General features: G+C 42.6%; 1 protein-coding gene across 1 annotated transcript in view; it reads left to right on the top strand.

Annotated features, from left to right (window-relative positions):
- Nucleotides 1–9,745: 9,745 nt before the first annotated feature.
- The window catches only part of TMPRSS2 (transmembrane serine protease 2), an 80,677-nt gene continuing 66,222 nt past the window's right edge, over nucleotides 9,746–24,200 (top strand). Inside the window, exon 1 of the mRNA XM_077479845.1 lies at nucleotides 9,746–9,896. The gene's annotated coding sequence lies outside the window, so the exon portion shown is untranslated. The remainder of the gene's footprint in view (nucleotides 9,897–24,200) is intronic.

The raw sequence follows: 24,200 nt of genomic DNA, 5'->3' as shown, positions 1-24,200 counted from the left end.
ATCGCTGTACTAACATCGGATAGTGAGCACAGCGGCTCCTCCTGAGCTCTTCAGTTTTATTTATTTTTTGGTTCAGCCCACTGAAGAAATAATTGATAGTGTGTATCAGGCTTTACTCTGTGCAAAATAAAGAAAAAGAAAGTTTTGCCCTTAGTTCTATCCTAATGTCTAATTTACAAGGTCAATAAAGAAAACCATAGACAAAGTGGAACTGTGAGAGATAAGAAATATGTGAATAAAGCTATCTCCTGGGTGGTAGAGTAATGTGTACAATCCATTAGTCTCCAACCCCCTAATGGGTACACAGAAACAGATTAGGAAGGACATAACAAAAGGTGTAAAAGAAGGTAATTATTGCTATCGGGATCCCATTCAGTCACTTCTATCCTTTATTTGATGACAAAAATACATAGAAAACCAAAAGTATTCCCCAACTTGTCCAGATGAGTTGAGTTGGGTATCAATTACATTTCTTTCACCTTTAAAGATCCCACAAAGATCCCACAAAGTTCCCATGGTCAAGGTACACATGCTTTCCCGGAAAAGATTGCAGAATTGAAGCAGCTTTATATAGCCAAATATATGGACAGTTCTCCAAATTATTGGGTTTCAAAAATCCACTTTAGAACAGCATCATCCCTCCTTTCCAGATTGTCTTTGTACACACGTGCTGCTTGCTGGGATTGGTATGCCTCGTATACACGATCTGACTTTCCGGCGGGATATGTGTGATTACAGGCGGTGGTTGGACCTTTTGTATGCTCCATCGCACAATTGTTGTCATATTTTCCGCCAAGAAATGTTGGATGGCAGGTTTTCAATTTTTCCATGCACAAATGTGTGTTGTCGGATTTTCCGAGCGTGTGTACACAAGTACGTCGGACAAAAGTCCAAAAGTACAAGCATGCATGCTCGTAAGCAAGGACGAGCCAGAAGTCTTGTAAACTAGCGTTCGTAATGGAGAATTAATATTCGTGACGTGGCAAATTATGAAATGTCTAAATGCAGCGCACATTCTCTTCCTCTTTAATGGGATAATAATGAAGCTGCTTTGCTGGTGATACTGATGGAGTTATTGCAAACTAATTTTCAAAGGCTTTTGTTTCTAGTGATATCAAGAATATTATGCTTGTTTTGTTTTTCTTTGGACAAGTTACCACAACACCATTATCCTGTAGTTTTTAAGAAAAAGATACGACTATGTTGGTGTCCCTTGTTAATTTTACATTGTATTTTTTAAAATATAACTGCCTACTCCCAAACTGTCATTTGAAGTAAAACATATAGCCAAGTATTATTCTACACTATTTTTTTTATTGTGCATTAAAAAAAGTAAACAAATAAAATTAGGCATGCTATCTGCCAATAGAACTTAACCAAAAAATGCATTCTATGCATCCAAAAATATACCAAATCAAATCATTATTCAACCAAAAAAAATAATGTCAAAGCAATAACTCTAAGGCCAATAATAAATAACACATTATCTATTGACAAACGGCCGTTCAGAAACGAACTAACTGAAAAGCGCAAAATGAAAAGCGCGAATCAACACTCACCAAACTTCTACTAACACCAAATTAGTAGAAGGAGCCCAAAGGGTGGCTCTAAAGAGCTGAAAAACCACGTAGTACGTAGTTGTTGGCCAACAATTGTGTGCAAGACAAGTTTGGACCAACGCCCTTTGGACAAAATTCCACGGTTTTGTTGGCCAACAATCCAATTGTGTGTATGAGGCATACAAGTTATCAATCATTCAAATTATGTTTTTTTTTTTTTCTTGTCAAATTTGTTTATTGAATTTTAACAATTAGTATACATAAGTACATATGGTGGCAGCAAAAGAAAAGATCCTATATATTGTAATAATATTGAGTTGTAGTTCCAACATAAACTAAAAGTAAGTAGTTTGACTAAAACAATTTTAGCATCGATCTAACTACTCAAAAGATTGTGTCATACATTGTATAAGAGGATAAAACCAACCTCAGATTTAAAAAAGGTTTTAATTTTTATCAAGAGTATAGTTTTTAAATAAAAAATAAATAAAAGGATTTATTATAGAGTCTAAAATCTTATACTACATATTGGAACCATGTACAATTGGTATAATGATAACCAAGGAAATAAAAGTTCTTCTACCAGAACTATATAAAGAGCAAATTGAAAGAGGAGAGAGAAAATAGGGAGGAAAAGTAGAAGAGAGAAAGAAGATAAAGGAAAAAGTAATCTTATGCCGTGTACACACGACCGGATTTTGACAGCAAAGGTGGGGTTCATCGGACCTTTGCTGTCTAAAAATCAGACGGACTTTAGAAATAGAACATGTTTCAAATCTTTCCGCCAGAACCAGTTCCTATCGAGAAATCCGTTTGTCTGTATGCTAGTCCGATGGGATAAAAACCGACGCTAGGGCAGCTATTGGCTACTGGCTATGAACGTCCTTATTCTAGTCCAATCGTACCTCATCACGGTCTTTGGTGTGCTTGTCTGTGGCCAAGTCCGTTTGTTCAGAAAGTCCGTTGGAACTCCGCGAAAGTCCATCGGGAAGACAGTCGGACCTAGTCTGCCAGAAAGTCCAGTCGTGTGTACGTGGCATTAGGTAGGAGAAAAAAAATCGATTCTAATGTGAACTGGCCCCTAAAAGGGGTTGCAAACCCTCGCCAATGGCTCCTGCTGCTATCAATCTGTCCAATGAGGAGAGAGACAGTGGCTGGAGTCGCTGCGTTCATGCACATCACTGGATCGGATCAGGCTGAGGTAAGAAAAAGGGGGGTCTGTAGGGGAGGGAGCTGCAGCACGAAAGGTTTTTCACTTTAATGCATAGAGAAATATCGGAGTGTCGTGGAGTGGCTCTGCATCTTATGCAGGTATTTGCAAATATGCAAACTAAACCACTGTTTTTAATGCAAACTGTAAGCCCACGTACACACGGTCGGAGATTCTGCAAACTGTTGCATACACACGGTCAGACTAAGTTGTCGAAAAATCTGATCTTTCAGAACGTGATGATGTAATTTCGTTACGATGGGACTAGATTCAGGCTAGTAGCCAATAGCTTTGATGTAGGAATTTGATCTGAGCATACGTGGCACTTGGTCCGATCAAAATTATCTACACATGATCGGATTACGTCCGACCGGCCCAGTTGGTCGGGAAATATTTCCAACATGTTGGAAAATTGGGTCCGACGGAGATTCGAACGGAATCAGTCTGATGCATACCACACACATTCGGATTATCTGACGACACGGTCTGATAAGACCCATTTCGACGGATTCTCCGACCGTGTGTCTATCCAGGGGAGGACTCTTCAGAAGAAGGCCACGTACGGGTTGGCTTCTTAGCAAGAGCCTGGTGAGGCTGAGGGACCTAAGTGAATCCTATCTCATGGGTATCGACTGAAAGATCCAGGAATTACACAGGTGTTCTAAAAGTTTTAGTTTCCTACATGTTCTACAACACCGTCTGTGGCAGAGACTTATTCCTGTATGTTCTACAACAACGTCTGTGGCAGAGACTTGTTCCTGATATAAGCACCTTGTTGGCTGCTAGGCCTTGTGAGAGAGGGACTATCCAACTTGAGTGAACATCCAGGTGTGAATGGCTATTCTCTGGATTTAGTCAAAGTAAGCGAGTCCTTTATTATTGACTTTGACACTAGGAGTACCTGAACCTTTCCTCCTAACCCTCTGATCCTATACTGAGAGACTGTTCGTTAACTACGTTTTTTGCGAATAAAAATCCCTTTAAGCGGATCTGTTGTCAGTCTCTAAAGTTACTGGGCCATCTACCACGGGAAACCCTAGACGCAAATCAAGGTGAAGAAGGTAACGGTAAGCCCAATCAAACCAGCAGCTCCTTTGGGGGTTAGTGCTACATGTGGGGGCTTGCAGTCCGGGATTTACCATTACCCCTCGAAAGAAAAAACTGTACACGTGGTGAATATAGGACCGAGGGTTGTGTGTTTTTTTACTACGCCATTTTGTGAAATGATGGACATCCACTGTTGGTGCGTAAGCGTGAGTGGAGCCTGGAAAAAGCTTGCGAGTTGCGCAGCTGAAGGAACCAGTGGGAGGAGTCTAGCCTGTTTCATTTCCCTCCACGAGGCCCCACATGAGTGTGTTGCGGGAGAGGGAGAAGCAGTTTGTTTTGTCTGGAGAGAGACTTTTATTGCAAAAATGTTTCGAGCTCCAGGAATGCCATCCAACATGGGACCCCCTATGCCATCAGGAGAAGGTCTGATGGGTGTGAGACTCCCAGGAGCTACTTTGACCGACACCGGGATTCGCCTGGCCCCTCAAGGGCGGTTCGTCCTGTACGCATCGGGAGATGTTGAGGCCCTGGGGATGCTATGTGGAAGGTGTGAGAGATGGTTTGTGAACCCCCGGCCATTTGTCCGCTGTCCTGCCTGTGGGGAATATTTCTTCAAAGTGGAACAGTCAATCGCGCTACCAAGGGCCTACTCTGTGGACTGGGCCACGGGCATGACAACAGAGGAGTCGGCCATCTTTGCTACTTCAGTGAGGCCTTCCACAGCAGTGATGCCTGTTGCTGCTGACACCCCTGAGGGAGATGCCGCTACTTCTACCACTGCCACTGCCGGAGAGACCACTCTGGAACAGATGGACAAGAAATCCCTGTGAGAGTTTTGAACCAACATGTCACATACCTACCCAACCTTTTGAGATGGGAATGAGGGACACCTATCAGCAAATGTACGCAGGCTTAGGACACACCCCCCCCCACCACGCCCCCCCTTAAAGGAGAATTCTACAGAAAACAAGATTGGTTAAACCCACAAGTGCTTTTTTTACCACTACTATTCCTTTATATTGGCTTTTAGAATTTACAAATGCAGCAATTTAGAAATCAGATAAAAGGTTTAGCACTGGGAAACACTTTTTAATAGATAAAAAGTGCATTTTATATACATCTATATAGATCAGACCAAAATGAGGGACAAATGAGGAGGAAAGAGGGGCAAAGGGACATTGCCCCCAATCAGGGACAGCTGGGAGCTATGATGTCAGAGCATACATCGGGGTATGGACTCCTCTCGGTCAGATGGGAGAGGAGTGGGTTACGTGCTCCCCCATATCTGGAAGTGCAAAGTATTTCTCTTCTCTCTCTGGACGGAGAAGTAGGGGAACAAAGGAAAGGAGAGTAGATTTTGCTAAAGAGAGGTAAGTGATCTTTTCCCCCTGTAATTGGTCTTTTAAATCTCTGAGATTATTTTGATGCAAACATTTCCATTAATTTGTCCACTTTAGGACTTGCCTCTAGGTTGACTGTTAGTTCATATATTTTCATCAGTGTTATTTTTACATATATTTCCATGATAGCTCATGTAAGGAACGTCTTTAGTCTTTAGTATTCCCCTGATCATTAATTACAGAATTCATTATGCAGACCTAACAGGAAGGGGCCCAAACTACGAACAGCTGTGGTGATTGTAGGACTAGAAAGATTTATGTTAAAGCATTTTTTAACCCAAAACATCATATTCCTGATATGTGTCTGCTGTACCATGTACTTATATGATAAATTGTCCTGTTCACTTTGTATTGCTTCCTTTGTATGAAATCCCCGGTGTTCCTGCCAGTCCCTCTACTTTCCTATTAAAAAGTGACCACACTAGGCATGAGAGTACACCATGATAAGTTCTCTAGCTATGCTAGGAACTCAACCTGCTCTCCTACAATAACAGCCCCCCCCCTTTCGCTGCACAGCCATTCACTGGGAAGATCAGTGTGCTGCTGTTTCTCTGCCCCCTAGCTCTTATGCAGCTGAACAGAGAGAATGTATTCACTTATTAAAAAAAAAAAAAAGGGAAAAAAGGTATTTAACATGTCTTTTTTTTTGGGGGGGGAAGGGGTCTATACAAAAATGTTTTGCATTTAATTTCGATTTTAAACTGAACGGATTGTTTTACAAGGTGATCGTTTAGAAATCACTTTAACCAATTCAGCCCCGGAAGGATTTGCCCCCTTAATGACCAGGCAATTTTTGCGATACGGCACTGCATCGCATTAACTGACAATTGTGCGGTCGTGTACCTAAGCAAAATCTATGTCTTTTTTCCCCACAAATAGAGCTTTCTTTTGGTGGTAATTGGTTTTTTTTTGCACTATAAATAAAAAACAACAACAATTTTGAAAAAAAATATATATATTTTTTTTTTACTTTCTCCTATAATAAGTATTCAACAAAAATATATCATCATTCTAGGCCACTATGTTTTCTTCTACATATTTTTGGTAAAAAATAAATAAATAAGAAAATCGCAATAGGCGTATATTGATTGGTTTGCGCAAAAGTTATAGTGTCTACAAACTATGGGATAGATTTAGGGACTTTTATTACATTTTTATTGTTTTTACTGGTAATGGCAGTGGTCTGCGATTTTTAGTGGGACTGCACCATTGCGGCGGACAAATCTGACCTTAAATTACACTTTTTGGGGACCAGTGACGTTATTACATTGATCAATGCTTTAAAAATGCACTGATCAATGTATAAATGACATTGGCAGGGAGGGAGTTAACACTAGGGAGCAATCAAGGGGTTAAATATTTTCCCTGTGTGTTCTAACTGTAGGGGGGATGGGCTGCCTGGGACATAATAGAGATTGTTGTTCCCGAACACTGGGAACAGCAGTTCCCAGTGATTGGAATGTGATGTCCTCTGTCAGAATAGGGATCCACCTTGTTTACAAAGGCAGATCCCCATTCTGCCTCTGTGTACGGCGATCGCAGGTGGCTGGCCGATATCCGCCGGATGCCCACGATCACACAAGCACGGACTGATGTACGGGTAGGTGTCAGGGCTGGCTTAGCCCTTCCTTCTCTGGGCTGTCGGCTAATTGCCAGCTCACATCTCTCTCCACAGTTACCAGCTATTCCTGATCATGCTCGTCTGACCTGCCTACTTAAAGCTGTCCAGCTCACTTCATCTCTGCCTTCGCCTTGGTCACATCACAAGAAACCATCTCCTGCGGTCCTGTTTATAGACTGGATTGCTGACATCCCTTCTGGCTCCTTACCCTGCTTGCTGTTGCTCCTCTTGGATCCCTGACTTCTGGCCTGGCTGATTACCCGATCTGGTTATTGAACTCTGGCCTGGCTGACTACTCTATCTGGTTACTGGACTCTGGCTATGCTTTGACTACGCTTACTCTATTTACCTTTTTATTTTTATTAATAAACAAGTGTGACTTAATTGTACTTCTGTCTCGGTCTGTTTCATGGTTTCTGACAGTAGGGGAGCCGACCTGCCGCAGTATATGTGCGGCAGCTGGTTGGCAAGTGGTTAAGTACGAGCGAAAGCAGAGGCTATGGCAGTGGTTGTACCACCTGCACCTATTGCGCTTTGTATTACCTGCAGTTGTCCCCCAGTACAAACAAATGGCCACTACCCCCACCTACAACTGGCCTTAGCGGCAAGGAGCAGATGGAAGGGCAACACATATAAAACAAAACCAAAGAAAATTCCTAGCTCAACTTGTCAGCCAGGCTGTGACCAACCGAATTATCCTAACAGTTTGCAATGAAAACAGGGGTTTAGTTTGCACACATGCGTAAGCTGCGGAGGCTGTAACAAGGCACCCCCATAATTGTCCACAGTCCTAACTCTAGGATATTTTTAGAGACTCCATGGTAGAAACACTATAATGAATAGCCGGAAGGCAGGTGATCCTGGAAAGAGCCCACCTCTCCATAAAGTACCTTAAACTACTCTGTCTACAGCAGCCTATCTCAACCTGGGTTCAGTGGAATCCTAGGGTTCCTCCAGAGATGGCCAAGGGATTCCTTGAATAGTAAGCAATTTCTGCCTTTCAGATAAGTTCCCACTGACACCAACGATCTTCTTAGCTATCTGTAAGGGAGATTCTTCCCAACAATCACAAGTGTAATGCATACACACGGTCGGATTTTCCGACAGAAAATGTTCAATGGGAGCTTGTTGTCGGAAATTCCGACCGTGTGTAGGGTCCATCGGACATTTTCCATCGGAATTTCTGACACACAAAATCTGGAGATCTGGATCTCAAATTTTCTGACAACAAAATCCGTTGTCGGAAATTCCAATCGTGTGTACACAATTCCAACGCACAAAGTTCCACGCATGCTCGGAGTCAAGCAGAAGAGCGGCACTGGCTATTGAAATTTTATTTTCTCGGCTCGTCGTACGTCACCGCATTCTTGATGTTTGGAATTTCCGACAACATTTTGTGACCGTGTGTATGCAAGACAAGTTTGAGCCAACATCCGTCGGCATTAGAAGCATTGTTCATTAGGAACATCTTACAAATGTAGTGAGCTTCAGTAATTATTAGTAGACATTCCATGAGACCAGAAGTTTTTTTTTTAAAGGTTCCTCCAAATTAAAAGTTCAGAAAGGCTGATCTACTGCCTTGTATATAGCCCAACTTCTATTGAAATAGGTTTGTTTATATAGAGCAACCTCTTTTTTTCCATCAAAGAGGAACTTTTGAAATAACGTTCCTGACCCGGGGAACCTCTGACAAAAATGACTATATCTGCAACTCATTTCATAATTTGCCACGTCACGAATATTAATTCTCCATTACGAACGCTAGTTTACAAGACTGACCGATTCCGGCTCGTCCTTGCTTCCGAGCATGCGTGTTTGTACTTTGGACTTTTGTCCGATGGACTTGTGTACACACGCTCGGAAGGTCCCACAACAGACATTTGTCCACGGAAATTTAAGAACCTGCTAGCCAACATGGCAGCACAGTGGTGTAGTGGGTAGCACTTTCACCTAGCAGCAATAGGGTTGCTGGTTCAAATCCTGACCACGACACCATCTGCCTGGAGTTTGCATGTTCTCCCTGTGCCTGCGTAGGTTTCCTCCCACACACCAAGGACATGCTGGTAGGTTAATTAGACCTTGTCTAAAAAAAATTGGCCTTAATATGTGTGTATGTCAATGTTGTATGTGTTTGTAAGCATGTCAGGACCCTACGGGGTAAAGGACCACACAAAGCCACAGATGGACTCTGGTGGCAAGAAAGCACCCTGAGGTGATTCAGTTCACATAGGTAGCGCTATACAAGTCACTCATTCATTCAACATTTGTTGGGCGAAAGTCCAACAACAAATGTTTGATGGAGCATACATGCGGTCGGACTTACCGTCAACAAGCTCACATCCAACATTTCCTGTCAGAAAAGCACAGGGTTGACAACCACTGCTCTAGACAACCCTAGTGTTTCATGGAACCCAGATCTAGACATATACATGGAACCCAAACTAGGGACAGCAGTGGTGTAGAAAGCATGTAGCAGTAGAAAGATTTATGGTCAGAGGGACAGCAGTGGTTGTACTACCTCTACCTATAGCACTTTGCATTAAACGTTGTTGTCTTTTGTGCATCTTCAACTACTTTGTTTGCCGTATTGATTATACCCTACATTTCTACTTCCTTTCCAATTTGGCACCTGCTGTAATTCTGGTTTCTCCAGGAAGGTCAGTAGAAGTGTATATGAAACTAACTTACAATGTGCTATCTATGTCATGGTGCATGCCGAGGTGATGAGCGCACCTTATGGAACAGGCCTTAGGCTTGTGTTTTTTCCTCTCTTCTTCACCTGAGCAACATAATTGGACGTGTTTTGCAAGATCCCCCAGGGACATAAGACTCAGCCAGGAGTTGCCTGCCTCCACACTTCCTTATAAGGTCTCCCAGCCCTGAAGGGGTTAAGACTAGGAATCTGCCTCCTTTACCTTACCAGGAGGTGTGAGCTCAGAGTCTGGGGGAGGAGAGGAGCTCTTCACCTGTGTCAATAGGTAACTCATTCCCAGCACTGCTCATTAGTGTGCAGGAAGCCTTGGGCTGAGCAACCAGCTGTCACAGAGACTGAGATCCAGGTAAGACCTTGTCCTCTGTATACCTGGCTGTGATTTCTGTACACTGTATTGAGTTCTATACATCGCCTACATATCATATATATATATATATATCTATATATATACATCACACTATGCCGGCACCACGCATGTCACTATCCAGAGATACACAATGACGGATCATTTCTATATTGAAAGTAATATGGATTTTTGATAAAAGAGGGAATGTATATACAGTATGTTGTTATAGTGTGTGTATTAGTGTTATGATAAATATGCTTGTAAACTATCTATGTATATATAGTGAGAGAGATAATATAGAAATGTAATACATGTATGTAAAACAATAGCAATAAAAGAGTATAAATATAAAGTGTGTTTTTTATCAAGACATTAAAAGATTTTTTTATATATATGGGAAAAAAACAGTGTGTGTGTGTGTGTGTAAAAAAAAAATAAAAAATAAAAAAAATTAAAATAATAATAATAATACTTGACCCATTTGCTTAGCATAACTCATTGAATGGAGCTGCCCTCAACTGCTTAATAAAATATATATATATATATATATATATATATATATATATATATATATATATATATATATATATATATATATATATATATAGTTTTTTATTTTTATTTTTTTTTGCATTTGGCATATGACATGACCCATTGGAGCTGCCCTCAACTGCATCATAATAATAATAATCTATTTTTTATAATAATATATTAATAAGCAGTTGAGGGCAGCTCCAATGGGTTATGCTCAGCAGGTGGTACTACTTGCCAAATGTAAAAAAAAAATTATTATTACTATTTTTATATATATATATATATATATATATATATATATATATATATATATATATATATATATATATAAAACGAATATATCTTATTTTGTTTTTTCTTTATTATAATAATAAAAAAATATATAATCTCTTTGTATGTCTTGATAAACACACTTTTTTTAAATATTGATTTTATACCCTTTTTATTGCTATTGTTGTTTTATATACCTGTATTACATTTCTATACTTGTCACTTTGTTTTTGAAAAAGCTGGAGAACACTGAGCTGATTTACTAAGACTGGAGAGGTTACAATCTGGTGCAGCTCTGCATAGAAACAAATCTGCTTCCAGATTTTTTGTATGTGTGTGTATATATATATATATATATATATATATATATATATATATATATATATATATATATATATATATATATATATATATATATATATATATATATATATATAATCTGTTAATATATGCAGCGCTTTACATATACCCTGTATTGTCAAAAGTATTGGGACACCTGCCTTCACACGCACATGAACTTTAATGGCATCCCAGTCTAAGGGCCCCTACAAACAAATCAGAAGTAAAATTTAGTCCAAGCGATGGTTTTCGGATCGTTAGTACGGTGCTTTCAAACGGACTATTTACGTTTTTTTTCGTCAGACAAAAGCTGGATGGGGGGAGCATAAAAAAAAAATGTTGTCATGTGAACTCAACGTCCGATTTTCATTTAATTAGTACAGTTTTCATACGAAAAAAAATCGTAAGAGCAAGACTACGCATGCCCAAACAAGAGTACATACAAAACTAGTCAACACATTACGTCACTTGTGCAGTTGTATTCTTATGTACGAGAATTTTCCTATTGCGAGTAACCCATTCGCTTTTGACATGAGATTAGTATGCTTCAAAATACGGACGCTCGGTCATTCGAAAATCCGATTGTGTATAGGAGGTTTTAGTCTGTAGGGTTCAATATTGAATTGGCCCAGCTATAACAGATTCGACTCTTCTGGGAAGGCTGTCCACAAGGTTTAGGAGTGTGTCTATGGGAATATTTGACCATTCTTCCAGAAGCACATTTGTGAGGTCAGGGACTGATGTTGGATGAGAAGGCCTGGCTCGCAATCCCTGCTCTAATTCATCCCAAAGGTTTTCTATCAGGTTGAGGTCAGGACTCTGTGCAGGCCAGTGAAGTTCTTCCACCCCCACACTCACTCATCCATGTGTTTATAGACCTTGATTTGCGCACTGGTCCAAATCATTTGGTGGAGGGGAGATTATGGTGTGGGGTTGTTTTTCAGGGGTTGGGCTTGGCCCCTTAGTTCCAGTGAAGGGAACTCTTAAGGAGTCAGCATACCAAGACATTTTGGACAATTTCATGCTCCCAACTTTATGGGAACAGTTTGGGGATGGCCCCTTCCTGTTCCAACATGACTGCACACAGTACACAAAGCAAGGTCCATAAGGACATGGATGAGTGAGTATGAGGTGGAGGAACTTGACTGGCCTGCACAGAGTCCTGACCTCAACCCAATAGAACACCTTTGGGATGAACTAAAGCGAAGACTGCGAGCCAGGCCTTCTCGTCCACATCAGGGCCTGACCTCAAAAATGTGCTTCTTGAAGAATGGTCAAACATTCCCATAGACACACTCCTTGAGGACAGCCTTCCCAGAAGAGTTGTTATAGCTGCAAATGGCGGGCCAACTCAATATTGAACCCAATGGACTAAAGCCTTGTACACACAATTGGATTTTCTTCTGGGAAATGTGTGATGACAGACTGCCTAAAATCCAACCATTAGTACGCTCCATCAGACAATTCTTTTTCCAACTTTTGCTGACAAATGTTGGGTGGTAGGCTACTAAATTTTTCAGCGGACAGCTGTCTGTTGTACAAAAGTACAAACAAGCATGCTCGGATTTAACGCTCACCCAACATGACATTAGCAGATAGCGCCCAAAGGGTGGCGCTCAAGAGCTGAAATTCCACATAGTACGTCACCACGTTCGTGTTTGCTGCCCAACAATTGTGTACCGTTTGTATGCAAGACAAATTCTTGGCACACGCCCTTCGGACAAAAGTCTGGTGCTTTGTTGGCCAACAATCTGATCGTGTGTACTAGGCTTAAGACTGGGATGCCATTGAAGTTCATGTGCGTGTAAGGACAGGAGCCCCAATACTTTGACATTATAGTGTATATTGCACATTCATATCAGTCCCTGCCCTCAAGGAGCTTGCAATCTAAGGTCCCTAATTCACATTCATACATACACATACTAGGGCCAATTAGCCTACCAGGATGTCTTTTGGAGTGTGGGAGGAAACCGGAGTACCCGGAGGAAACCCGCACAGGGAGAACATGCAAACTCCAGGCAGGTAGTGTCATGGTTGGGGTTTGAAGCGACGACCCTAGTCTTGGATGCTGATTGGCTACCATGCAGAGCTGCGCCAAGATTTTGCACTCTCCAGTTTTAGTAAGTCAGCCTCTGGGTCTTTTCCCTTGGAGAATATATGCCAATGGCTAAGAAATTGTGATCTGCTGTACCTGTAAAATCTATTTTATTTTTCTCCAAGTAAAGTTTCGGGGGACTATTTAGCCGCAAACTAGTTCTACCTGATTACTAGTCCTGTGAGATCTTCTGGTAGAGAACTCAGAACTAATCTGATTATTTCAGTCAGGACTGGATACACGTGAAATGTGCCATTTCTCATATTAAAAGGGAGCTGTCACTTTAAAACCTCTGCTGCCACCTCTGCCAGGAATTCTGAACAGTGATGGTGCCGGTAACACCAGAAAATCCCTCCTGGCTCCCCTCATTTCTATTGGCCCATAGCTATAAAGAATCGCCTTACTAGAAAATAGAAATGTACCGTATATACTCGAGTATAAGCCGAGATTTTCAGCCTCTTTTTTGAGGCTGAAAGTGCCCCCCTCGGCTTATACTCGAGTCATCGCCGTCTGACTGCTCGATCAGCGTATCGAGCAGACAGACGGCGGACATACTACAATTCGAAAGCCGCGCCTCCGCCTCCGCCTGTGATAGGCGGAACACTGAATTTCCCAGCAGCCTGTGTTCCGCCTATCACGGACATCGTCTCATCCTCGTCCGTAGTACGAGGATGAGACGATGTCCGTGATAGGCGGAACACAGGCTGCTGGGAAATTCAGTGTTCCGCCTATCACAGGCGAAGGCGGAGGCGGAGGCGCGGCTTTCGAATTGTAGTATGTCCGCCGAGGCGCCGACGAAGAGCGGCGATCCTGGCAAGGCACGGGACGGAGGCAAGGCAAGGCACGGCACGGGACGGGACGGAGGCAAGGCACGACACGGGACGGAGGCAAGGAGGCAAGGCACGGCACGGGACGGAGGCAAGGAGGCACGGCACGGGACGGAGGCAAGGCACGGGACGGAGGCTCGGGACACAGGTAGGCTGGACACACACACACACACACACACGCACAGGGATGGATGGATGGATGGAGACACACACACACAGGGATGGATGGATGGATGGAGACACACACACACACAGGGATGGATGGATGGATGGAGACACACACACACAGGGATGGATGGATGGATGGAGACACACACACACACAGGGATGGATGGATGGATGGACACACACACACACACAGGGATGGATGGATGGATGGACACACACACACACACAGGGATGGATGGATGGATGGACACACACACACACACAGGGATGGATGGATGGATGGACACACACACACAGGGATGGACGGACACACAGGGATGGACGGACACACAGGGACGGACACACACACAGGGATGGACAGGCATGTCTCACCCTCGGCTTATACACGAGTCAATAAGTTTGCCAGTTTTTTTGGGGGTAAATTGGGGGCCTCGGCTTATATTCGGGTCGGCCTATACTCGAGTATATACGGTATATAAGGGAGTAGGTGGTGGGGAAGCTCCATTGCTTCCAAAGCTTAGCCCATTCTAAACATTTCTCTTCGCAGCTACGTTAAATGGAATGCAGAGAGTGCATTTGCCTGGATTTCTAATAATAATTAGATAAATATTGATTATATTAATTATCGTAGGTTTTTTTTTTTTTTTTGTTGTTTTTTTTTTTTCCATGTGGTCAGTTAAATGTGAAAATATCGAATATTAAACATGTTATGGTTTCCAGCAAGCAGATGGAGCGGTGGGGTGCTGTTTAACCACTTCAGCCCCGGAAGGATTTACCCCCTTCCTGACCGGAGCACTTTTTGCGATTCGGCACTGCTTCGTTTTAACTGACAATTGCGTGGTCATGCGAAGTCTCTCCCAAACAAAATTGGCGTCCCCCCCCCACAAATAGAGCTTTCTTTTGGTGGTATTTTATCACCCCTGAGGTTTTTTATTTTTTGCGCTATAAACAAAAAAAATTGGTGACAATTTTGAAAAAAAATATCCCCCAAAAATATATAAAAAAACTTTTTTTTTTTTTTTTCCTCAGGTTAGGCCGATGTGTATTTTTTACATATTTTTGGTAAAAAGCGTTGGTTTGCGCAAAAGTTATAGCATCTACAAAATAGGGCATAGTTTTATGGCCTTTTTTTTTTTGTTTTACTAGTAATGGCGGCGATCAACTATTTTTTTTTATCGTGACTGCGACATTTTGGCAGACACATCAGACAATTTTGACACATTTTTGGGACCATTGGCATTAATACAGCAATCAATGCTTTAAAATTGTATTGATTACTGTAAAAATGAGAGTGTTTCTAACTGTCTGGGGGGATGGGCTTGTGTGACGTGGACACTGATCGCTGCTCCCGATGACAGGGAACAGACTATCAGTATCCCCGCGGCGATCAAGTCCGCGGGCAGGGTCACGGAGCTTGCGGCAGGTTGGAATTTCAAAGTAACGTACGGGTACATTACTTTGCCCAGCCGTGCCATTCTGCCGACGTATATATGCCAACAGCGGTCGGCAAGTGGTTAAAGGATAACCAGGCTACTCTTAACTGCTATACTGCAAAAAAAAAAATCTGTTCTTTACAGAGCTTTATATTTTAAGTTGAGATTTCACACATCACTATATAGGGCAGTGAAGTGACACACCCTCCCTTGCTCTGCCTGTTATTTACATATGTTTTTTTTTTTTTTTTTTGGTTGCTTTTTAATCGCTAAGATTTAGACCCCTTTCACACTGGGGCGTTTTTCAGGCGTTTTTCAAGCGCTTTAGCGTTAAAAAAAGCGCCTGTAAAGCGCTTGAAAGAAGCCTCATCTGCAGTCCCAATGTGAAATGTCAGCGCCCGAAAAACGCTCGTAAAGCGCCGCGTAAACTAGCAGCGCTTTACCAGTGTTTTTCGAGCGTTAATGGGGCGCTTTTAACCCCTGCTAGTGGCCAAATAAAGGGTTAAAAGCGCCCACAAAACGCTGCTGCCAATAGCGTTTTTCAGGCGTTTTACAAGCGCTTCCCATTAATTGCAATGGGAAGGGGCGTTTTAGGAGCGTTGTATTCACCGCTCCAAAAGCGCTGCAAAGAAGCTGCTTGCAGGACTTTTTTTGACGCTCTTCCAGCGCAGCGCCTCAGTGTGAAAGCACTCGGGCTTTTACATTGGGATTGCAGTTGCAGCTTCTTTCAGGCGCTTTTTTTAACGCTAAAGCGCATGAAAAACGCCTGAAAAACGCCCCAGTGTGAAAGGGGTCTTAGTGTCCTCTTATTCATTGGGTAAATGATTTATTGCTGGACTTGGAATTTTCTTGTGTAAACTATGCTCAACTTCACGTTTGCTTCATGTAAATAACACATGACGTCTTATAGGTAGCCCTTGTATTTTGTAATGCTAGAGCTGACCTATGTCATAGGTGTGCGCAGCCTAATGCATTAGGGTGTGCACCCTTAAGCTCAAACACGCATGTGTGTGTGTGTGTGTGTGAAAATTATATATATATTATATTATGACCCTGGCACAGTGAAAGAGAAAAGGATAAACACTTCTCTTATGGCAGAGCCGGCAAGAGGGAGATCTTCCCCATGTTCCTGTTGCTATACAGAACAATAACGCTAATGCGCATGGGGGGGATTAGGTTGTACCTGGGCACACCCGGCATACCCTGTGCGCATGCCTATGTATTGGTATGATATATATATTCATAAAAATGTAGCAGAATCTCTGACTATTTCCAGTCTAATGGGAGCCTTCAAGGCCAAAGATAACTGAACTCCTTCAATTAGTGGTGGGTTGTGGGTAGTGGGTGCAAAGGTGGTAAAAGTCATTGGACGCCAGACACTTCTTGGCTGTAAAAGAGGTTTTATTTCTTTGACAGTCCTTTTTTTTTTTATATTTTGTAGGGTAAAGAGGGTTAGGGCCAGGACACCCTTAAGTAGTTGCAATTTCAAATGGCAGACTCCGAGACTTCAACAGGAGGACAGCCGTACAGGGAAAGGCCCCAGCAAGGCGCCACATCTGCACGTGCAGGATTGCTGTTTCCTATGGCAACAGTACTTAAACAGTTCCTAACTCAAAGTAACAGTTCTCTCAGCTGTACTACAACTTCTTTTTGTAGTTCTTCAGCCCTCTTGAGCTCCTGGTCACTCACCGGACCCTCTGATTCACTGACTGAATCCCGTGAGCTCCTCAGGGCCTTTGCGGTGGTATCTTCCTCAAGTGTCCCTGCCGGGTCCCTAGCTTAGCACTCCGGACACCTCTCCCCCCTGCCCTACCAACACTGTTCACTGCCTCAACCCCTCCCTTGTCACGTGTCCCAGATGACTGTGCGGCGTATCACGGCACCACTCACGCATGCGCAGTGGGTGCCTGGTTGTGAAGCCACAGCCGGGTGCCCACAGTAAGAATTCCGGCGCCGCGAGTGGAGCGGGGGAACGAGGGGGGGCTTCGTTCCCCCGCATCGCTGGACCCTGGGACAGCTAAGTGTCCCATTTATTAAATAAAGTATTTGTGCAGTATTTTTAGCTGCTGACTTAAAAAAAATTTTTTTTTTTTAGGGGGCACCCCACTTTAACGACCGTTTTTAAAGATGAGCAACTTTTTTTTATTTTATTTTTTTAATCCTGACTCGGTTTGCGAGTGTCTTGCTAAACTAGCAGAATTCACACTAATGGGGTGTGCAGTACCGCGTTTGGTGCGAAAATACTCGGAATCACTCAGAAATACTCAGTTCAAGAGCCTTTCTGAGTTACGCCGAGCTGTCCTAGACCTAGAGTATTTCCGAGGCTGTCCGACCCCCCCCCTCCCACCTCTGGCCACATGCGGTATTGCATGCAATAAAAGTCAATGCGGAATGAATTATCTTTGTTTCCATTGACTTCTATGGGGAAACTCGCTTTGATATGTGAGTGCTTTGGATTACAAGCATTCTCCTGGAACGGATTATGCTCTTATCCAAGGTTCCACTGTACAGCCCTTTGGTGATGTCAGGGGCTGCATTTGAGGCCCCCTGCTCAAAGCTGATCACTACTGCTATAGAGGTACCTTTTTTTTTTTTTTTTTTTTTTTTTTTATTTTTTTTTTTTTGTAAGTTGTCTATTTCTGGCCACCAGTATTAAATGAGAATGAGGAGGGGAGCTTTGTAGGGTTATCATTCATAATTAAATGTAAAAATGCTGTAAGTAGGGATGAGTTGCTGGATGGTGAAATGTGGGCATTGCAGTTGCCATTTACTAACCCAGTGGACTGGCAGATAAGAAAAAGAGTTTAGAAAAACTATAATCAGCTTCTAACTTCAGCTTCTTCAGTTACACTTTGATGATAAAACCCGGAAGCTGATTGGTTTTTATGCAGAGCTGCACCAGATTTTGCACCATGCCGTTTTGGTAAATAACCCCCAATGTCTGAAGAGATGATTGTGTTTTGTGTTAATTGCCTCAAGGAAACGTGTTCTAAATTAGAAAACAATTCTGTTTGTCTTCTTTGGATTTCCATTTATATTAGAAGCAATGCCTGTTCCATGCATACAATGCTCTCTATGTACTCGATGGTTTCCATTTTCTGCCGGCATGTGATAGGACAATAGTTGACTGTTTAAATTGATGTTTGCTTTTCCCTTCTTTATTGTGATAGGAAGGTTACACTTCCAAGATCTATCCAATGTGAGACTTAAATATTTTGTGAGTGTGCTGTAGAAGTAAGAAGAGGCACCCCGTCCCCCCGCACACCTCGCCCGGCCCGAGTCCTCTATGATTAATCTCCGAGGGTGGCGTGTAGCATGTTGGAAGCATGGCTTGGATGAGCTCAGGCTGCTTTTACCTGCTATCCACTTGAGTCGGTGTTCTGACAGATACAGTCCGCCTATCGTAAAGGGTCCGCTCTGAACTGCGCTTGCGCAGTACGGAGCACAAGGAGATTTGGAAAATCTCCGAAGATGAAGGGCGTCTGCGCCGTGAGTCCAGGTGCAAGCCCCACCATCCAAGTGGATATAGGACTGCACATATTAGAGGGCCCCTCGCGGGCTCGCCTTGCTTCGCTCGGCTCTTTTTATTCTAACTCTATGTCCACTTGGATGGTGGGGCTAGAACCTGGACTCAAGACGCAGGCGCCGTTCATCTTCGGATATTTTCGGAATCTGCTTGTCCTGCACATGCGCAGTACACAGCGGACGCTATCCGACGGGGGACACTATTTGACATGACACCGGTGTTCTCAATTAATAGCCAATTCATTGAGATCTCCAATCGCGTCACTTCCGGTTACTGTAAAGCAGGTGCACGAAATTTAAATTCAAAGGGGACCAATCAGAAAAATGTTCTTCCAGCAGAGGTCCGAGTGTTTTATATTGGTGCTATGAGTCCACATGATATCCTCCACATCACAGCGCGCCTTTGGAGCCCCACACACATCACACTTTCTGCTTTTTTTTTTTTTTTCCCTCTTTCAACTTTATTGAAATGTCAAAATATATTTCTTTAATTTTTATGCACCGCAGCTCAGTTGCGGTGCATAGAAACCATATACGTTTTGCACTGCTCAGCACTCAGGGGCATTGTTGCAGTGTGAACAGGACACACAAAAAAAAATTGTTTTCTATTGCCCTTGCAGAGACCTGTGCAGAAATCGCAGACCCCCTTTTGCATCAGTGTCTTCAGTCCCCCCCCCCCTCCACATCATATCCACCCCCCCATTACAGACTGACCCATCACAGATCCCCCCCCAATCGGACTCCCCCCCCCCCCCCCCCCGCAATATCACAGACTGATTCTCCCTCCTCCCCAAAATCAGACTGCTTCTCTCCCCCCCCCCCCCCCCCCCCTCTCAAATCAAAGACTGTCTCTGTCTTATCTTCAGCTGCATCTAATCAGGGATTTCTTTTGTCTTCCTAAATTGTAGGAATATAACAATGCCCATAAAAACAAAATAAATTCAAACCAATCACACATACAGCATCTCACAAAAGTGAGTACACCCCTCACATTTTTGTAAATATTTTATTATATCTTTTCATGTGACAACACTGAAGAAATGACACTTTGCTACAATGTAAAGTAGTGAGTGTACAGCTTGTATAACAGTGTAAATTTGCTGCCCCATCAAAATAACTCAACACACAGCCATTATTGTCTAAACCGCTGGTAGCAAAAGTGAGTACACCCCTCAGTGAAAATGTCCAAATTGGGCCCAAAGTGTCAATACTTTGTGTGGCCACCATTATTTTTCAGCACTGCCTTAACCCTCTTGGGCATGGAGATCACCAGAGCATCACAGGTTGCCACTGGAGTCCTCTTCCACTCCTCCATGATGACATCACAGAGCTGGTGGATGTTAGAGACCTTGCGCTCCTCCACCTTCCATTTGAGGATGCCCCACAGATGCCCAATAGGGTTTAGGTCTGGAGACATGCAAGGCAGTGGTTGTCTTGGAGGTGTGTTTGGGGTCGTTATGTTGGAATACTGCCCTGCGGCCCAGTCTCTGAAGGGAGGGGATCATGCTCTGCTTCGGTATGTCACGGTACATGTTGGCATTCATGGTTCCCTCAATGAACTGTAGCTCCCCAGTGCCGGCAGCACTCATGCAGCCCCAGACCATGACACTCCCACCACCATGCTTAACTGTAGGAAAGACACACTTGTCTTTGTCCTCCTCACCTGGTTGCCGCCACACACACTTGACACCATCTGAACCAAATAAGTATGGTCTGAGCACTGACAGGCTGACCCCCCCCCCCTCCCCCCCCCCCCTCAACCTCTGCAGCAATGCTGGCAGCACTCATACATCTATTTCCCAAACACAATAAGCTGCCAGGTTTTATTACCAAAGCTTAATTGAACAAGCTGGGGTCAGAAGCTCATTGGTTTCTATGCAGATGCAAGCCTGGTTTTGCACTTTCCAGCTGTAGTAAATAAGCCCCATTATGTACTTAAAAGTGGGGTATACCTGTACAGCCTAGGCCAGGGATATGCAATTAGCGGACCTCCAGCTGTTGCAGAACTACAAGTCCCATGAGGTATAGCAAGACTCTGACAGCCACAAGCATGACACCCAGAGGCATCATGGGACTTGTAGTTTTGCAACAGCTGGAGGGCTGCTAATTGCAAATCTCTGGCCTAGGCCATCTTTATGTAGAGCAATAATTCTTTTTTTTTTCAGATCCTCAGAGTTCTTTACCAACTTTAACGTATTTGCTCCCCATTCACACCTGAGGGGAGACACCCTTTCACACTGGGGTGGAAGCAGCGTTGGTAATAAAGCGGAGCTATTTTTAGCGATGTAGCGCCTGGAAAACCACCTCAGTGTGAAAGGGTCCTTAGACACTTTTGTTGACAGCGGTTTAGACATTAATGGCTGTATGTTAAGTTATTTTGAGGGGCAGCAAATTTACACTGTTATACAAGCTGTACACTCACTACTTTACATTGTAGCAAAGTGTCATTTCTTCAGTGTTGTCACATGAAAAGATATAATAAAATATTTACAAAAATGTGAGGGGTGTACTCACTTTTGTGAGATGCTGTATGTGTTATTGGTTTGAATTTTTTTTTTTTTTAAGTCCATATATGCATTGTTATATTTTTGGAGACATGTGCTTTTTTAATGGACTGAGCAGGCACTTTTGGTTTCTTGGAAGAAGGTAATTACCCAAAAACTAGCTTTAGGAGATTGCCTTTTTTCATTTAGATCAGCCCCCTGAGAGTGCAAGTAGTGGTGAGGTCCAATATTGTAGCTAGATGTATACCATGACTATAATTGGCCAGAAAAGTGACAGTCATTTAATGTCTGAGTAGCTCAATGGTCACAGGGCATAGACAAACGTCTGCCCAATGATGGGTGAGACACCTACTGCTCCTCGAACAATATTCTGGATGTAGGTCACCTCTGGGATCTTCTCCAGGACCTAGTTGATGGTTATTCGTGGTGAACAGTTGGTGAAATACTTGTTTCTATTTCACCACAGGAAAAGGGACACCATGGATTCCAAAGCTAGAAATGCTCATTATCTCCCCGTAGAGAAAACCAACAAAGTCCAATCCTCAAAAGACCATACACTCAGTGATCAGCCCCACACTCCTAAGGATACCAGTCTTCAACCAATTCAGATATAATAGATGTTCCATTATCCACCACTGAGTTCAATTCCAAGTGTGTCCACTTCTCCACCAGAACTTCACCAGCCGACTGCTCTTGATAGACTTGGGGAATTCTAAGAAACGTATGGCACTAACAAAAGAGAGCCCACTGGCCGTGTAAAGTGTCTCAGAACAGTTTAATAAAAAATTGAATAAAATCACAAACCTAGGAAGTGTATAAAATCAATATCCTCCATGTGAAGGTCAATCGAGTCTAACCATTGCACGTTGCTTGGTTATAACTTGGGACAAGTCCCTTCTGTCAGAGCCTGATGGGTCCCCATTCTTACCTGTTTGCTGAGCTTTTCTTTACTTGACTGTTTTCCTTCCCACACGGTATGCCAACATCAGTTCATTCAATTGTTACTTGTTTGCGACTCTGTAAATATACACAGAAGGTAATCTAGACATTAGGTGGAAGCAAAAGTTTAAAGATACAAATGCGTTATAGAGGATTGTAGTAAACCTCATTATTTTTTATTTATTTTTTTTGTCTTTTTATTTCACCAAAAAGTGATATGTAATTTTTGGTAGTTGCTGGAGGGGTAAACCACCTACTGTCTTTTGGTGAAATTTGTGTGCCGAGTTCCCGGTTTGCACACCCGCTGTGCCTATAATAAGGGGTTCCTACGATCTCCACTGGATATTTTTGGAGAACATAACCAAAAACTCCCAGGTGGACAGGAACCAAATTCAGACTTTTGCAAAGGGGAAACTACTGTTCAATTAAATATGTGGCTTCGAGGATATAGACCCACTTCTGCGAGGCTGCATATATGCATATGCTTGTTGGAAAAGAGCTGATCATACCTAAAGTGGAACTATGGCCTTCCATTTGAAAATAAAAATTAAAAAAATCTGCAGCATTGTTTCTGTTGCTGAACCCATCCCATTGTGAGATGCAGTTTCTGGGAAGGGGAGCATGTGAGACACAAATGAAGGAGGTTTTGGCTCAGTCAGGAAAGGTAAAGGAAGGCATTTCTTTAACCACTTGCCTTCTGGCTCCTTTCTTCCCTTCCTTTCCTTTCCCTTCCTTCCATTCCTTCTTCCTTATTTTGAAATAAAAATTAAAATGTTTTACTTTCTGCTATAAAACTTATCCATTAAAAAAATCTAATTTCTTCAGAAATGTAGTCCAATATGTATTCTGCTACATATTTTTGGTAAAAAAAAAAAAAAAAAAATCTCTATAAGTATATATTGATGTGCAAAAGTTATAGCCTCTACAAAGTGTGTGTGTGTGTGTGTGTGTATATATAATTACTTGGCGTAACATTTTATCTTTCACACGATAAAAAAAAAATTGTGCTAACTTTACTGTTTTTAATTCAAAAAAGTGTTATTTTTTTTCCCAAAAAGTGTGCTTGTAAGATTGCTGCGCAAATACGGTGTGACAAAGAATTGCAATGACCTCCATTTTTATTCTCTAGGGAGTGTGTTATATATATATATATATATATAACACACACACAAATTTTTATTTTTTTACCAGTAATGGCAGCAATCAGCTACTTATATCAGGACTGCGACATTGTGTCGGACAAATCGAACACGAAGTGACACTTTTTTAGGGGACCAGTGACACTAATACAGTGATCAGTGCTAAAAATATGCACTGTCACTGTACTAATGACACTGGCAGGGAAGGGTTTAACATCAGGGGCGATTAAAGGGTTAAAAGGGAATGCTTACTAACTGGGGGAGAGGGGGGATGCTTTTACTAAGGGAAGGTAGAGTTCCGTGTTCCTGCTTTTGTAGGAACACAGGATCACAACCTTTCCTTCTCATAGAACGGGTGCCCCAGACCCAGAAGCGCAGCATCACGTATGTGATTCTGCACAGCAGAGCCGCCTTGGTGCTTGTTTCTTTCCATCGCTCGTCTCCAGGCACATTCAATATATCTTATCCTGTGTGTCTCTGTTCACACCTAGAAGGAACAATGTTTGTTTAAAAGCATCATGTATTAAGATG

Source organism: Lithobates pipiens, unplaced genomic scaffold, assembly GCF_037356315.1.
Source record: "Lithobates pipiens isolate NorthernLeopardFrog02 unplaced genomic scaffold, aLitPip1_a1.2 Scaffold_16, whole genome shotgun sequence".
NCBI classification, from domain to species: domain Eukaryota; kingdom Metazoa; phylum Chordata; class Amphibia; order Anura; family Ranidae; genus Lithobates; species Lithobates pipiens.
Note: the sequence above shows the minus strand (reverse complement) of the source record. Positions and strands in the feature narration are given on the sequence as shown.